We start from the raw sequence: 16000 nt of genomic DNA, 5'->3' as shown, positions 1-16000 counted from the left end.
AATACTTATCTCTACTTACCGTAGATGGGTCCCCCCATCCATGGGTGTCCTCCAGGGGTGGGCGAGGGTGGCACAGGGTGTCCCTGGGGGCAGGGAAGGGCACCTGTGGACTGCTTCCATGGTCGGAAACCATGGAAATGAGCCCACAGGTCCCTTAACGCCTGCCCTGACCCAGGCGTTAAAAAATGACTCTAAACTGTTTTAGAGTCATTTTTTTAAGGCCCTCCCCCTCCTGTGTGTCATTTTTGCACGGGAGTATAAATAAGACGCAAAGGCCTTAGAGCCATTTTTTGCCCTGGAACGCCTACCTTGCATCTCATTAACGCAAGGTAGGTTTCCACAGTAAAAAAAATGACTCAAACTCCATAAATCTGGTGCTAGACGGGTCTAGCGCCAAAGTATAAATATGGAGGTAAGTTTGCGCTGGATTTGCGTAAAAAAAATGACGCAAATCCGGCACAAACAGAGTATAAATATGCCCTTAGTACACCTACCAACTTGCATACCTCTCCCTTTCCACCACCTCCTAAGCCCCTGTCTGACGCCCTGCTTGTCATATAACGTCTTTTAATATGCCCTAGTGATTGTCGGAAAATCTGAAGCACCCCAACCCCACACCCACCCACCCTGCCATTCTTACTGACCAAGCTACGCCCCTGGGTAATCGTTTCCCTATAAGTGGATGCTTACTTTCTCTAAACAGAAGGGTCTGTGGATGAACAATTTGCTTGGATATTACTCCTGATTCAGTTCTCATCCTAGGTGGTGTGTTCCTTCACTATGAGGCTCCAGTCTTCGGCAATAGCCAGATTTAGGGGCATATTTATACTCTGTTTGTGCTGAAATAGCGTCATTTTTTTAATGCTATTTCAGCGCAAACTTAACTCCAAGCTTGCTTAGCACCATTATTTTACACCTGGGTCAGGGCAGGCATTAGGGGACCTGTAGGCTCATTTCCATGGTGGAACACCATGGAATAAGTCCACAGGTGCCCTCCCCGGACCCTAGGGACACCCCCACCCACACCAGATGGACAGTGGAGGATGGGGGACCCCATCCCAGGTAAGCAAAGGTAAGTATTTACCTTTTTTTTTAATGCCATAGGGGCCCCAGATATGAGGCACAGGGTGCAATGGCCATGCCCAGGGGACCCTAGTCTCCTCTGGTGGCCATTGGGGTGGTGGGCATGTCTCCTGCCTTTTCTAAGGCAGGAGTCATGTGGCATGATAGGTTTAGCGTCATAAAATGACGCTAATCTGGTTAATCATCTTTTTTTAATCTAACCAGCCTAGCGTCATTTTTTGGTGCTAAACACCCATCTCCCGTACCACCACCCTCACCCGGCTAACAACAGTTTTTTTTACGCTAGCCCGCCCTTTGTCCCGGATTGCGCCATTTCATCAATATGGTGCCTGGCTGGCATCCTGGAGTGGCGCAAGCCGGCGCTATACTTTTTGACGCAAACCTGCGTTAGCGCAGGTTTCGTCAAAAAGTATAAATCAGGGCCTTAATGTGGCAATTTATGTATTTGTATATTGGCGAATTCTTGACACCACATGTCTGTTAGGGACTTCTACAACTAAGAAATAGCCTGACTGTGCCTAACTAGACTGTCCAGTTCTCCCTAAAGGGAAGCTGAGGCGGATAGGGGGATGTGCCGGTTTAATTTGATACATTTATGTTTTTTCTAATAAGGTTAAGTCATTAAGGCTGAACCCGCCATGCAGCAGCCAGACCGCTGAGCACGGACAGTCGTGATGGGGCGCTGCACACAGGTCAGAGGTCAACTGACACAACAAAAAATAAATATACTGAGTGGTAAAGTAGGCAGCCCTGTATACAATGTGCACGAGAAATCGACGAGAAGAAATAGAAGGTTCTGGAATACCAGCGGGAGAGTTCTATACCAAACACAAGCGGTTCAGGGTATTGCAGCCTAAGTTGACCTGAAGACAACTTTCCTGTCAGTGTAGCCTTCACTTAACGACGATAAAAAGGGGCAGGCGAGAGGGGGTGGGGGGATTGGGCTGCTGTAACCTGCTGCAAATGGGACTATTCAATTTAAAATCTAACTATTCAAATCTGTCTGCTAAATACGATTGCTTTTTGTGTCGTGCGTGCTTTCGAGGCAGGTGTGACCAGCTGTTACAGGTGCTCTATAAATGACCTCATACATATGTACCCACATATATGCGCACCACTGCACGCAGGGCAAGAGGCGGTCGGCTTTTTCTTTTTATATTCCTCTTTTAAAAATTGCTGGAAAAAACAATGATTTTAAAAGCCAAAGAGAAAAGAGGGTGAAAGACAAGTGGCAGGTTTATCGCAGTTGACCTGTTTCGTTAAGTTGCAATGGTGTATTTTCCCTAAATGGTGCAAAATGTATGGCCTCTAGGCGCTAAACTGGGTCACTTGGTACATTTGCTAATTTGCTCTTCCACGTTCAAGATAAACACTTTCAAGTACTGCAGTTCATTACATGTGCGCCTCGAAAAGATGCATTGGTATTATATCCTCCTATTCTACCCATTTCCCACTATTGCGACATTTAAAAACGGACTTTTCTCCTCCTGATGTAGTCATACCCACAGGTGTAGTCTCAGAGTGCTGCCCCATGCTTGAGTGTGGCATCGGATGCAGAAATGGTACCTGCAAGTGAAGTTCCCATGGTAGTCGCGATCATGGCTGCCAGACTGGTTCCCCTCTACTTCGAGCCCCTCAAAGTCCTGGTTGTTGCGTTCTTCCCTTCCTCTCGTGTGGACGGCCACTTTATACCCGGAGAAGCGGTTCTGCCCTCTGCGTGCTTCATGCTAGTGACATCAGGATGGTAATCAGAAACATAAAGCATGCTTTCCATATTCAAGATATGCTCCTCTGCCCGGGCAGGGAGTGCTCATCACCAAGGCTTGGTTTAAGGAAAAGATCTAATTACGGTAATTTGTGCCTAAGCTCTCGGCTTTAGGAGAGGGCCTCTGGTCGCCCCCTGGCCCGCCGCCTCTCCCGCCACAGCTCTTGCTCTGAGAAGCCTGGATCTGCTGTGCTGTCATGAGCTGGCCAGGTCTAGCCTACCTGTATGTGGCAGGGACATAGGCAGTCACCTGCACATGGCTGGAGCCTGGCCACACCATGGGTGAGTAGTGGGTCCTCTCCAGGGGCTCGAGCTTTGAACACCTTGCCTGCCGCTGTTCACCGACCCCAAACATCTGGGGCTCATAAAACATCTGTAAGTCATTTATTCTGCAATGCCTCCGGGCCATGGTCTGTCAAGAAGGGGTTTGCAGCATTGGTGGTACTTTACATTCTGGCCCCTTTCCAACCCTTATAATGGACCATAACGTGGTCCTGCCTGTTATTTTTATCCCATTTTCCACTTGTGTAAAACACTGTAAATTCTTCTGAAACATCTCACTTTACTTGTGCAGAGCTAGAGGGGAGGCCATACACATTCAGAAGAAACTGCTGGAACCCTAAGTCGTGGGATTCTGACCTCATCGCTTTGTGATCTGATTTCTGCTTAAAAAGACACCGTCTCATGAAATGTTTAGACAACACACCTCTGTGTCCTTTCAAGAGTTTTTTTTTAGTTTGGGAGATAACAGCACCATAGTTCTTTGAAGTTGGTCTTAAAAGTTTGAAAATTATCAAAGTTATGAAAGCCCCCCTCCCAATTGCCCTTAGAGAAGCGCCATTACAAGTGCACCACATGAGGATCTCCTTCCATGTGTCCTCTATTGAAAGCCACTGCTTGGGTTCTGATGAGGCTCCAAGGACGGCAGATGAAGGTATAAGTCACAGGATGCCTTTCGCCGTCAGATTCTTCACTTTGAGGTTACTGAAGCCAGTGACAGTCATTGCTGAAATACAGGTCCAGCCTGGAAATTGGGATGGGGTTTATGTATGTAATCTGTAGTAATAACCTGGGCCATTAGAAAAAAATCTAAGTTGTTCATATAATTATATGCAGGTGAAACATTGAAAGAGAGCCAGACCTTTCAAGTGGGTTTGGAAGTATGGGTGAGCAGTGGGCATGGACAAAAAAGTTAAAAAACGGAAACACTCTGTTGTTCCTTAAAATAAATCCCATTTAAAAGCATATTTTTTTCTTATAATGTCTTTTTTTTTTTTTTGTTTGCATAGAAAATCAGCATGACAACATGACCTATTAGGAGGCCACATTCTACAGTGGTACTATAAATCCATACAGTTTTATACATAGTGGTGCCCTACATAGATGACAACAATCAAGAATTTTTCTTTACCATGAAGTCATGGAGCTTATCACAAAGAACTACATGGAAGCCCAATATAACCTCCTTCCCTCCAACATCCCTAGTCCTGGGAAAACGTAGAACTTGAAAACATGCATTTACAAAGTCGCAAAATTGTCTATTAGTATGTGGTAGGTAGGAGCAGATGCTGTGAGTTAGCTCCACTGAGAGGCTGAAAGATCTGGACTAGAGGACCGCATGGAGTGAGAGGACTCAAGTCTGGAAGTGATGGAGTGCTCTCGTGCGAGTAAGGCAGAAGACTAGAGGTAGACCCACAGACAAATGCCTCACCAGTGGTCCCTGCATGTAGCTAAAGCCCTTACGGGAGGAGGGATATGGAGGGTGCTGTATGTTTCTTCCAAGCTGCTGCCAGAGCCATCTTAGCTGCACTTAGACACAGCCATATAATGGATCTATTCCCAACCGTTCGATGCTTAAGGGAGGGATCACGTAGCCCCAAAAAGGCAAAGTCTGACGTTTGAGGCAAGGGATAACCCAAGATGTCTTTCATCTGAGCTAAAATTTAATTCCAATATGGCCTTATCGAAGGGCAGTCCCACCATATGTGACGGAAATCACTCAAGAGCCCAAAACCCCTCCAGCACCTATCAGATGTTCCCGGGTATATTTTATGTAGTTTGCCTTGATGTAGATACCAAACATTAAGGGGCATATTTATACTCCGTTTGCGCCGAATTTGCGTCGTTTTTTTCGACGCAAATTCGGCGCAAAACTAACGCCATATTTATACTTTGGCGTTAGACGCGTCTAGCGCCAAAGTATGAGGAAAGAGCGTCATTTTTGTGTGTGAACGCCTTCCTTGCGTTAATGAGATGCAAGGTAGGCATTCCTGTCTAAAAAAATGACTGCGACGCAAATGCGTCGTATTTATACTCCCGGGCAAAAATCACGCCCGGGAGTGGGCGGGGCAAAAAACCCCGCATTTGCGCCGGATTTTAGCGCCTGGGTCAGGGCAGGCGTTAAGGGACCTGTGGGCTCAAAATGAGCCCACAGCTGCCCTCCCATGCCCCCAGGGACCCCCCCTGCCACCCTTGCCCACCCCAGGAGGACACCCAAGGATGGAGGGACCCATCCCAGGGACATTCAGGTAAGTTCAGGTAAGTATAATTTTTTATTTTTTTTATATTTTGTTTTGGCATGGGGGGCCTGATTTGTGCCCCCCTACATGCCTCAATGCCCAATGACCATGCCCAGGGGACATAAGTCCCCTGGGCATGGCCATTGGGCAAGGGGGCATGACTCCTGTCTTTACTAAGACAGGAGTCATGTAAATGGCGTCTGGGCGTTGTTAAAAATGGCGCAAATCGGGTGGAGGCGATTTTTTGGCGTCAACCTGACTTGCACCATTTTAAGACGCCCTAACGCCATTTTCCCCAACGCCGGCGCTGCCTGGTGTACGTGGTTTTTTTCCACGCACACCAGGCAGCGCCGGTCTGCTAGCGCCGGCTAACGCCATTCAATAAATACGGCGCCCACATGGTGCTTCAGAATGGCGTTAGCCGGCGCAAAACTTTTTGACGCTAAACTGCGTTAGCGCAGTTTAGCGTCAAAAAGTATAAATACGGGCCTAAGTATTTTGTAATGGGCTTCTCTAAGGCCCATTGATCGGTTAAACCTCGGGAAGTCGTGCCATAATTTCCGCCATTGCTCTAAGATGATGGGCGTCCCTAGGATCTGGTCCCAGAGGCTTCTATGTCGAGGAACTGTGGCGTCTACAGGGGAGCTCAGGAGAGAATAGAGAAATGGGATACAACCTCTAGAAACCCCCCTGCTACATATACATTTCTCTATAGAGAGCAAGTCTATTGTGGCGGCTTGTTGGACCTCAGGTTGCATTATCCAGTGTTTTAATTTGGTGTAATGGTATAGTTCTGTAAATGGTAGCTTGAAATCCCTGTGACAATTACCAAATGTGAGGATGTTCCTTCCACCCGTGGAAAAGATCAGAGATAGTGAGACAGCCCCCTCCCTTCATAAGTCAAAGGGGCCCGGGACTAGTGCTGGTGGGAAGGCCTTGTTGTAGTGGATAGGAGTTTAAGGTGAGGGAAAGGTCTTCAAGCTATGTCGGCGGGTTGCTTCATCCCCAGCTTTCAGCGTAGATCGAGTCGGGATGCTTAAGGAGGTGGTAGGTGGGTGGTTGAGTTTGACTTTCCACAGGACTTTCCAAATCGTTTTTCCGACTATCACCCTGTATTTATCTGATTCCCTCACAGACCATTCCATCTTTACTCAGAGTTGTGCCACCTTATAATAGTGGGGCAAGTTCAAGTTGGCCAAACCTCCTGCTGATTTGGGGAGGGTCAAGGTTTTATGTGATATTCAGGATCTACGGTTTTGCCAGATGAAGGTGGTAAGCATGGCACATAAGGAAGTGAAGAAGTTATTTTCTATGTTGATAGGAAGTCCCTGGAAGAGGTATAAAACTTTTATCCATATCGTCATCTTTATAGCAATTTTTACGGCCTAGCCAGGTTAAATAGAGCGGGCCTTATTTCTTAAGGGCTTGTTGTAGTTGACTTAGAAGAGTGAGATAGTTAGCTTTATACAGATCTTCTACCCGTGGAGTGAGTTTGATACCGAGGTATGTGATCTCCCTCTTCTGATAGTGGGTAGAGGAAGTCAGTCTCTCCATCACCCCCCACTGAAACTGACAGGCTGAGTATAAAAGATTTGGTAAGATTGACATTGAATCCCCCCACTGGCTCAAAAGCCTGAAGTTCCATCTGCAATGCTGTGAGTGAAGTTTAGTCATGTAGATGTTGTCTGCAAAAAATGAAAGTCTATGATTGACCGACCCAAATGGTCTTCCCTAAATAAGGAGAAAGGCCCATATCCTAGCTGCCAGTTGTTTGATGCTTAAGGCGAATAAAAGGGGGCAAAGGGAGGTGGCACCCCGCCATGTACCATGTTCCAAAGAAAATTATTTAGAGATTATCTCATTAATTAAGACTGCAGCGGGTGTGTGCATAGTTGGCTTGAATCCGTGTAATAAAGTTTTCCCCAAAACTGAACTGATGCAATGTATGAAAGAGAGAAATGTAGCCCTGCCAGTTGAATGCTTTGTCAGTATCCAGTGGCAATAGCACTGCATTCATCCATTTCTTAGTCACTTTTTGCACTAGGTGAACCACCCATCAGAGATTGTCATGCGTCTAATTTCACATCTAGATTTAGCAGTGCAATCGTCCGATAGGACAGACACTTGCTCAGATGTTTCGCAGGTTTTGGGATTACCGTAATGAGGGCTTTCCCATAGAGGGGGGTCACCGTTCGTGATTCAGCAAAAGAGTTCAAAAGAGCGGTCAGGTGGGGGACCAGATCGAAGCTGAAGGTCTAATAAAACTGAGCAGTGAGCCCGTCCAGCCCCGAGGATTTGTGTAGCTTTAGAGAATCTATCTCAATTTGTACCTCCTCCACATTAAAGGGGTCCTCTAATAGTTACTGCTGGGATGGGGAAGTTTTGGGAGCTTGCTATCTGTCAATTATGCCATTTGCATGTGGTTGTTCGCTGGGTCTTTTGAATAGTCTTATAAAAGGTTCTGAAGATCCCTGCCTTACCCTCTTCCATATAAGTTAAAGTCCTGCATGCTGCCTGAATCGGGCCTATATAGTCTTTTTCTGTTTCACTTGCAGCTGCCGGGCTAAACGAGTGCCCATGTTATTGCCCCTTTCATAGGTGGTTTGTCAGAGACGCAAGAGGGTAAGTTCTGCTCTACTGGAGTATATTGCTGTACGTTTACCCCTCAGCGCGGTCATTTGCCATTGGAGAGTGAGATTGGGGGATTCTTTGTGGGGTAGTTCTACTTGAAGAAGCTCTTTCTCTAATGTTAAATGCGCCTTAGTCTTCTGGTGCTTGAGAGTAGTGTTAAGTGAGATACATTTTGCCCTCAGTACGGCTTTAAAAGTATCCCATGTCATGGAGCAACTAGTGTCTCAGGGGTTGTTTATTTGAAAGTACTTTTTAATGGTTTTCCAAAGCTTGACCCTAAAGCGGCGGTTTAGTGTGAGGGGATTTGGGAAGAACCATTTGCGGAAGCAGCTGGTCAGTTTAAGGTGACCTCCGCCAGAGCATGATCTGAAATCAATATGGGGTGAATAGTAGCTGCTACAAGAGCATGTTGTAGTGTTTGGCTCATAAAGATACGGTCAAGCCATGAATAAGTTAGGTGTGAATGTGAACGGAAGGTATAGTCTTTAGTGGTGGGGTGAAGTGTGCGCCATGTGTCTGAAAGGCCAAGTCGCATCAGTTCATGTTTCACATGGTGAGAGAAGGTGCCCATGTGTGACCTCTGGGGTTGAGTACTATCTATACTGGGGTCCCAGATGAGGCTGAGGTCCTCAAGTATCACTATCGCCCCTTCAGCAAAACCACTCATCTGACTGAGAAATGGAAGGAAGAATTCAGCCTGGTTCAAGTTTGGGACATAGATTTAGGCTATCGTGCATTTGCAGCTGAGTAGGAGACTTTTGACCAGTAACATTCTCCCCTCCTTGTCGGCCTTCACATTGTATATTTAAAATATGAGTAAAGAGTGGAACAGCAGGGCCATAGCATTATGGCCCTCATTATAACCCTGGCGGTCGGTGACCGCCAGGGCTATAGTTGCGTTCGTACCGCCAATAGGCTGGCGGTACTGGACACCACATAGCCCCATCGCGCATTTCACTGCACGAATTTTGGGCAGTGAAATGCGCAACGGGTGCTACTGCACACACTGTACATCAGCATTGTCGCCGGCTCTATTATGAGCAATGTTGATGTGACTTTTCCGCTGGGCCAGCGGACGGTAACAATGTTACACTGTTACCGTCCGCTGGCTCAGCAGAAAAGTCGAAATAGGGAGCCAGACATACCGCCAGCAATGGCGGTATTCTGGCGCCCCCAGCCTCGGCGGTCTTCTGGAAGACCGCCGAGGTTGTAATGAGGGCCTATGTTTGCAACTTGCCGACACCTTGTATATCAACAGGTAGGATTTGTGCTTTAATCTATGTTCCTCATTGCATTTAAGATGGGTTTCCTGCAGCACTATCATCTCAAACCACCGGTCTAATATATATTTCCAGAATTTGCCTCTTTTGTTTGGGAAATTGAGGCCCTTTATATTCCATGAAGCAAGGTTTACAGCCATGGGGACCTTATGGCATGGTACCGCTCTACATGGTTGGGCCTGTTAGACTGGTGAATGGAAAGAAAAATAGCCGACCCCTGGGGCCCACTGCAGCCCCTTGTCCCTCTCTTAGCCCTCCCTTTTCTCCTTTAGAAGCTCCGGACATGTAAGAAAAAACCACAATGAAAACAACACCACTAGGAAAACCTGGGAGCCGTAGCTCCTCATCTTGGGTGATACTTATCTTAGAGCACATATAACAGGACTTTGGACCATTTCCACAAATACACTGTGCAAAGGCTGTTGGTTCTGGCTGGCACCTAATAGCGTCCCTCACCCCCCTTGAGGGCCAGTCACATGTCAGTGCCGACGTGGTCAGGCCTCTGGGCCTGGAGTCCTGTTCAACCTGGAGCTCACTCCAGAAGATCCAGGGCCTCTAAACCCAGGTTAAGGCCAGTATGAGGCACTTTTCCAGTCTCTCCCTTGGAGGATCAACAGCAAGGGGCTAAGGGGAACCATCAGTCACCCCTCACTTGGCATAACGCCGCCCTTTACGCTGCTGTTGGCAGTTTCCCCCAGCCCTGGCTCGGGGATGGCCCGAGGAGGGTTCTCCTCCTGCACTGGCATTTTCCTGTGAAGCCGTGATCTCCAATCCCAACAGCGCCGCCGCTTCCTCCGGGTCGATGAAGTGGTGCGGTTTGTTTTTATATTCAAAGGCTATGCCAAAAGGATCTGTCCATCGCTATCTCAAGTGTTTCTTTTGAAGATAGTCTATGACTGGTTTAAGATGCATCCTTCTTGCCAGGGTAGCAGGCACCACATCTTGAAAAAGGGAGCTAGATGTTCCCTGGATTATCACCGGATAGTGATTGCGGGTGGCCAGTAGGATCTTTTCTTCAGTCTTAAAGGAGTGTAGCTTAGCTAAAATGTTCCTTGGACGTTTGCCTTCTCAACGAGGCTGCGGCCCAACCTGTGGACCCTCTCCAGCCACACCTCAGGGTGGTCGTCGCCTAGGATGATTGAGAACATGCCTACCACGAAAGCCTGCAGATCAGGGCCCTCAGCCCCCTCCTTCAGCTCCGAATGCGTATGTTGGCATGCCTGGAGCAATTTTTCCAAATCCTCACACTTTCGGATTGCTGCCTGCAGTTGAAAACGTATCAGTTCTGTGTCTGCCTCCAGTGGGGCATGAGCTGATCAAGGTCTAAGCACTTTGCTTCGAGATCTAGGGCTCTTGATCCCACAGAGTCCACATCAGCCTGAATAGAGGACAGTCTGGAGTTGATGTCCGTCCTCAGGGTCTGCAGTGAGGAGGCTAGCCTGGCTTTCAGTTCCTCCCTGAGTTCCTTCTTGAAGTCTCTAAGTGAGGTTAGGAGGTCTTCCTTTGTCAGGGCCACGTCACTTCCTGTGTTTTTCTGGGTTTGTACTGATGCCTGGGTGAATTAGCTGGTAACCCTGTTGGGCTGTGCTCTCTTTGGTGGCAAAGAGGGTTCCTCCAGTGAGTGATCACCAACCTTCCACCCCGGACCTCCAACAACCAATGGAGAGGATTCCTAATACTAGAGCCTTGCTATGAGAAGGGTTGTATTCAGCTTAGCGCATTCCGCCGTTTGAGGGGGTAGCTTCTGCTGGCCAATCGAGCAGATGCCAAACAGCACACCCCACAATGGAGGCTTCCCTGGTCACTGAAGATGGCACTTGCTATTAGATTAAGTCCCCGTGGTGACCATCTGGGCCGTCACTGAAACACAGAGGAAAAGGAGACCGCAAGGGCATGAGAGACTGCAATTGAATGTCCCGGCAGGTAATGCAGAGTCTCAAATGTAGGTAGATGGCAATGTGACAAGCCCCAATAGTGGAGTGTGCCAGCTGGGAGTTCTGCTAGAGGGCTTAGAGAGGGAAATCAACAAGGCCTGAGTTGGAGGGCTGGAGGCATGCGAGGCTAATGGAACGAGTGATGTCTGACTCTCTAAAATGGAGGGGCTCTGTGCAGACATCAGTTAATGGTCCCACACCGGTTTTACTGCAGGGTGCCTAGGTAGAGGGGGCAAGTGGATAGCGGCTCACCTCAGAGCTGTGCAGCGAGGCAGCCCCAGCAGCATCCCAACATCTATGGGAAAATTCTTTGGCACCCACCTCATGACAAGTGCCATGTTGGAGTCAGGCAGCTGCCTACGTCGCAGACCCCGCTGTTACAAGCAGACCACAGTAGGCACCAAACTTCGTTGCAGGCTCCACCTCATTGGAGCTCCCGGTCGTGCTTTGTTCTTAGCTTCATGCTCTGATCCAGCGCTGCGGCAGCCATGTTGTATCCGCATCTCTGAGGCATTAGCAAGATTCAGTCCCGGTAAGGTCCCAATTGTTGGCTGGGCTGTTTTGGGCACCTGCAGGGTCTCAGAACTCTCAATTCATGCAGGCAGGATGAAGCCCTGTGATGTAAACTTGTACAGTGGTGAGCGGAGCCTCTGTAGATCACATCCAAACGGCCATGACAGTTGGCTACACCCCCTTAAAAGCATATTTTGTCAAGTGTCTTGTCAACACAGAAATACCTCTCAAGGGGCACTTGTGCAGTGGCTGAGGAAGCTTCATTTCTTTTGCTTCCCAATGACTGGCACATTTGTACATCGGTTTGCACCCTAGGATCCTAGCCCCCAGTTTGAAGAATGTGGGCATGCAGAGCTCTAATAAATCTGCATGACAATGGCACCCCCAAACACTGAGTGGATCGAGGATGGTGTTAACCTCAAAGTCTATGAGGCAATGTGTTCCTAGAGACAAGATTCAAAACAGCATTTCAAAATACAGTTAATGAGAAAGGACTGACTCAAAAAAGAGAGGTTGAGATTTGAAATTAGAAAACAATGACCGTTTATTACATCATTTAGTGGTACAATACAGAATTAATACAAATTGCAAATGCAGTTGCAACCCCATTAAAATATTTACAAATCATTTGCCCTGAAAGCCATCAGTAGCAGTTGAACTGGTCCAAAAGGCAAAATTAGAAATAGACTAGGGGCCTGATTATGACTTTGGCGGCCAGGCTGCCATGTTGGCGGTCCTGAAAAGACTACCACGATTGCGGTCCCCCAGACTACCGTATTACGAGTTATACATGCAGGACAGCTGACCACCACGCAAAAAATTCAGCCCGCCAACGGCGTGGTGGCGTGGATATAGGTAGTCCGACCTCCAACGCTGCAGCCAACCACCGAGTATATTACAATCACACTGTCATCATGGAGGTCCCCTCATGGTGGTCAGCCAATGGCGGTAGACCACGGCAGGTCATGGTCAGCGAAGTAACAGACAACTGCACATTGGATGAATTAAAAAACAACACAGTTGACACAAATTGGCCAAGTGGACACACATGCAAAAGACAATTTAAACCACACCCTTCACAGACCACAATCCTTTGCATTTCCACTGCAAGACAAAGAAGCCTGAGCACCTTTTTTTGTGGAGTACACAGATTAGGCACCCCTTTTTTCACCATTCCATAGAACACCCTTGTTGTGTCATGTTTCATAAACTGGAGCCGTCATCTATGTTTGTTGTAACCATGGCCATGGCTCGTGGGTTGCTATGTTTAGAATGTATTCTATTGATGACCTGAGGTGACATTCCAGAGAGCGTCAGTTGCTGCTGTGCCCTGTAGATGCCGGTCGCTGAGGGACACTTTCACCATAACTTCTATTTACTGTACAGTAAGTCTTCAAAAACACACTTTACTTCTTGATCCTTTTCGTGTGTGCAACATAACACAAATTGGCGATAAGCGTCTTGAAACCAACCCACCATTCAAGAACCAGCTTCTGTTCTTATCAGCTTATTCAAGATTAGCATCCTTCAGCTTTAGCAACCAAAGGAGTATTTTGAGGCCGCTACCTTTTAAGGTACTGTGCTACTTATTAAGACCTTTAAATTGCTCTGGAATTTTTCTAGGGCGTCATTAAAATGTTATTTTCAAAAGATTCTGCGCGTGGTCAGTGTGCACCGAGCTCACGAGATGACAGTGCATGAGTGTGAGAACAGCGCGTTGTGTTTGGTCCTCATGCACTGCGACGTCGATTCAGTAGACTGAGGACAGCGAACAACATTCTGCTCATTGATGAAAGGGTGCGAGGATCGCATGTGAATTTCACTTACCGAAACTTTAGTAAATATACTTGAGAGTTTACGAGTGGGTGCTCCTTAGTACTTCATTGTTCACTTCTTCAATGCTTGTGGATGCCGTGAGACACATAGTACACGTAATGACATCATTTAAAGGCGCTTAGCTTACTTTGTTTAAGGGGCAGGCACAGCAAGGAGAGAATTAGACCGCTTTGTTTAAGGGATTTCCTGACCTTAATTTTCAGGCATGTTTTAAGGGATTTTGTGCGTCATTTTAATACTCGGTGATGCGCACACCTTAAAAAAAAATAAGAAGGAGAAACAATTACTGGAGGAAGCCCTCTTGAGTGCACGCCTGCAAGGAACACGGTCATACGCACACCATGATAAATATAATTTGTGATTGAATTCTACCTCTGATATTTTATAAATATAAATATCTATAGGTCTGCTTATTTATAAGTTAAGAGATTTAGCACATTTGCTTAAGAGTACATTTTCTAGGTTTAGTTAGATCATGCAAGCTGCAAATATGCCCATTGCATTTTTGACTGTACCAGGTGTGCCAAAGGTTAAATGGAGCTAATGGTATAGATCATTTAACAGTTATTTGGGTGCTATAGATGGTGTGGGTTTTCCAACTGCAAGGAAAAAAGCCATATTGTACAATTCTTTGGGGACGGAAGGGCAGAGAATTTTCGATCATCAACCACAACTCAGGTCACAAACTTCCAGTTCACTGAAGCAATTAAGAGATTAGAGAAGCATTTTGAAAAAAGAGCCTAGCTTAATTGTTGAAAGACATAAATTCTTTCCGTGAAAACAGTACGAGCATGAACATATTGATCATTTCGTAGCTGCATTGAGGATTTCAGCCTTGTCATGTGAGTTTGTGGGGCCTCTGGATCAATATTTAGGAGATCAGCTAGTGGCAAATTATTTTGATTCCAAAGTACAAGAAAGAATATTGTGTTGCGGGAATCCCAAACTGGCAGAAACACGTGAAATAGCTAGAGGAATTGAAAGGGCTGTCTTGGCCTTGAAAGAGTTGAGTAATGCTAAGATGTCTTCATGTGAAAATGTGAATGCAATTTCATACAAAACTAAAACAGCAATACACAATAAGTTTGAGATGAAAAAAAATGAAAAGGGCAATGTATGCTTTAAATGTGGGTCAAAAACTCATTTAGTTGATGCTAGTAATTGTCCAGCAATTGGTAAGTTGTGTCCCAATTGTAAAAAGATTAGACATTTTGCACTAGTGTGCAGAAATTCACCTAAGATAATGCTTGTTGATAATCAGGACAAGCCTAGAGCTGATCCTGTACTGTGTGAAGGTGATATTAACAAGAGAATGGTATTATCTAAAAAGACAATTGGTACCGATGCTTGGGAGGGATCCAGTCTGTGAAGTAAAAATTGGTGACAGGAACATTCAAGTAACTGCAGATTCTGGATCGCCCATTACCATTATTTCTGATAAATTGTAGAAATATGGCATGGCTTGAAGATGTTTCCACATGATATACGCACAGTAACATACGGAGGACAAGAAAAGTATATGATTGGGTACTTTATGGAGAACATGCATTAATATAATAGATCTATTCATTCAAAGGTTTTCTTAGCCAAGAGAGGGTATAACATTTTGGGGTGGAATATTCAAGGCAAGTTTGGGGTGGTTCTCAGACATGGCACTGAACAACCAATTTCCTTGGTTAATAAAATAAATGAACATGTTAAATCCTTAGAAGATGTAATTTCAAAACATTAATCAGTATTTGAAGACAGGTGGGAGTCGTCAAAGGGTATGAACACATGATTATATTAAAACCCAATTCTGCTCCTGTTATTCACAAAGTAAGGATTGTCCCACTGAGCATCAGATAGAAACTTAAAGCACATCTAAAAAATGTGTGTTCCGATGGTGTGATTGAGCCCATAGAATCCTTGCAGTGGATTTCTCCTATAGTGGTGCCTATTAAAAAATCTGGAGAGTCAAGGCTTTATGTTGACTTAAGATCCATGAATAAGAACATCCAGGTTGATTGTTTTCCCCTGCCTTCTATTCAGGATATGATTGCACTAAAATGTTCTCTACAATAGATCTTAAAGCTGCTTACTACCAGGTCGAACTCAGTTTAGACTCAAGACACCTAACAGCATTTAACATACCGTTTGGTGCATTTAGTTTCGTAAGAATGCCATTTGGCCTGGCGTTAATGGCCTCTGTATTAAAGAAATTAATGCACCAGCTATTGGGAGAGGAAAGCGAGTTTTTCACATACCAAGATTACATTTTGATATGCTCAGATTCAGTACAATTTCATTTGAACAAGCTAGATAGATTTTTAAAATTCTGGAAGACCATGGAATTACGGTTAAGGAAAAAAAATACAAATTCTTGTTGCAGAAAGTTGAATATTTAGGCCATAGAATATCTTCACAAGGAATCAAGCCTAAAAAGAATCTGTTGCTGGC

Source organism: Pleurodeles waltl, chromosome 7 (assembly GCF_031143425.1).
Source record: "Pleurodeles waltl isolate 20211129_DDA chromosome 7, aPleWal1.hap1.20221129, whole genome shotgun sequence".
In the NCBI taxonomy this organism is placed as follows: domain Eukaryota; kingdom Metazoa; phylum Chordata; class Amphibia; order Caudata; family Salamandridae; genus Pleurodeles; species Pleurodeles waltl.
This window is presented reverse-complemented; position numbering follows the sequence as displayed.